This window comes from Pholcus phalangioides, unplaced genomic scaffold, assembly GCF_987345545.1.
Source record: "Pholcus phalangioides strain wild (caught in Gottingen) unplaced genomic scaffold, Ppha-v1.0 ptg000008l_1, whole genome shotgun sequence".
In the NCBI taxonomy this organism is placed as follows: Eukaryota; Metazoa; Arthropoda; class Arachnida; order Araneae; family Pholcidae; genus Pholcus; species Pholcus phalangioides.
The window spans coordinates 51,694,343-51,696,599 of NW_028301601.1; the positions used below are offsets into that span (position 1 = coordinate 51,694,343).

At 37.9% G+C, this 2,257-nt stretch overlaps 1 non-coding gene across 1 annotated transcript; it reads left to right on the forward strand.

Annotated features, from left to right (window-relative positions):
- The first annotated feature begins 307 nt into the window (after positions 1-307).
- On the forward strand, positions 308-379 carry TRNAA-GGC (transfer RNA alanine (anticodon GGC)). The gene has a single exon. It is a non-coding gene; the product is annotated as a tRNA-Ala (tRNA).
- The last annotated feature ends 1,878 nt before the right edge of the window (positions 380-2,257 follow it).

Sequence of the window (2,257 nt, forward strand, 5' to 3'; positions counted from 1 at the left end):
AAATTTATTTAGGAGTGAGTATATGTACGAGATTAACTTGATTCTATTGAGATGAAAGTATTCAAGAATTCATCGAAAGACTGGTTATTTGTGGAGATGAAGATTACAAGGAAGAAAATTCATCACTGCCCCCACGGGGACTCGAACCCCTTGAATCTTGTATTGACAAGTGGAGAGGACGTTTCTGTATGCATATGGCCATCTGGTTGGCCTTTGTCATTCACGAGCTATTAGTTGATTGTCGACGCCGTCCATGTACGGTGCCTTTCAACATGTATATACGCTCCAAGGTTGAAATATTCTATCTGCTTCCATAGCTTAGATGGTAGAGCACTCGTCCGGCAAGCGAGAGACCGGGGTTCGAGTCCCCGTGGGGGCAGTGGTGAATTTTCTTCCTTGTAATCTTCATCTCCACAAATAACCAGTCTTTCGATGAATCTTGTATTGACAAGTGGAGAGGACGTTTCTATATGCACAATAAGAATTACCTGAATTGGTTCCTACCTTTTAACATGGTGAAAACTTTTCTTATGAGCGAATACTATTAAAATATATTATTTAGTCATAGATTTATTTCAAAATTTTATCACGTATATTTGATTGTGTATTCCATCCTTATGCCAGTACAAAAATGTGCATGTCTCCAATACTTAATTTTTTGAAAATTTCCAAATAAAGGCAACTCATTGAAAACAGCTTGCGTTCATGATAAAATCGCATGAAATAGATGTAATTGAGTAAAATATTATTGAAAATTTAGAAAACTGTCCAGTTCATAAAAAGATGAAAAAATTTAGATTAAATCTTATTCAAAATTAAGTTTTAAATTATAAAAAAAACATTATTTTCTTTTTACCCAAGTATTTATGAATGGATCTCAGATCTATTTCATTATTTTTATGAACTGAACATTTTCCTTTATTTTGAATCATTTTCGCTGATGTCAAGTTAGCTTATCATGCGCACAAAGATGTTTGCGATGCGTTTTGTTTGAAAATTTGTAAAAATTATTGAAGTATTAAATATACATAAAATTTTGTACTGTCGTAGGGTAGCAAACACAATTAAATATGTGTGTAAAATTTTTAAATAAATAACATTTTTAGTAATATTTGTACTAAAAGAAAGTTTTTACCATGGTAAAAGATAGGAGACCCCTTAATCCGAACAGTTCAGAAATAATCTCCTCGTCGGGCATTTTGCCTGTTGTGGCGTTTTATTTGTATTTGCATAATTGGGTGAGAAAGACCAATTCTATGATCAGAATCGTTCATTTAGAACAATGGATCTCTGGGCAAAATCAATGTCTTGGGATCCCTTACAAGCAACGAGGGCCCTAGATAGGCACTCCTCATACACCATGGTCGACTGGTGCCCTTACAACAGGGGTCTTCATGCATTCGGACACGGCGGGCGGGCCAAATTGAAACTTTTCTCACGGACTGGAGTCAATGATCCATAGCGTAAATCACGTGAGTAGTAGATGCTTGGTAGAAAAGTTGACTTAGAAAATTGTGGGAATAACACACGCACGTCTCAATAGAAACACCCACAACAAAAGTTAAACACAACACGAATTAATTAATTCGTCGTTTTTATGAACAGCCCGGCATGCGTCAACAATCAAATCTGAAACGGCAAAGGAAAGTGAGCCTAGAGAAAGGAGCGCGTGAATCCGAATCATAGGTTGGGCGCAGGCGGGAAGGCTGTTCCATCCAGCGGATGCAACCCCTCTTTCATAGAAGATTTTATTGATAGGGAGGTCAATCTATTACAACTATTTCACCAAACACCAACTCTGGTCATATCGCTGTATTGCAATTTACTGCCATTAGTGAGATGGGTTGGAAGTGAAGGCGCTGTCTACCGGTGGTCGCCTCGAATTCGTTAGGGAAAATATCTTATCTATATTCTCCTTTGGGTTCGAATCCGGGACCCTGACAACAACCTTCACGAAGGTAGACGAGCATCTTACCACCATGCCACTCGGACACAATCTATTACAACTGACAATATTAGTAAAAACATCTACCTGCTTTTTAAAATTCTTTTTAACCTTTTTTTAATTCTTTTGTTCCTTTTTTAAAGATGGGTGGCCGCCATTACCATTTTCTTTTCGCGTGCCCACTAACGTCCTATCGCGTACACCAGGGGGTAAGCGTACCCCCGGTTGGGAACCGCTGGTATAACTGAAGAAAATTATACCACTATCAAATGCTTTTCGCTACTATCGAGATTTTATCACCAGCATCATGGC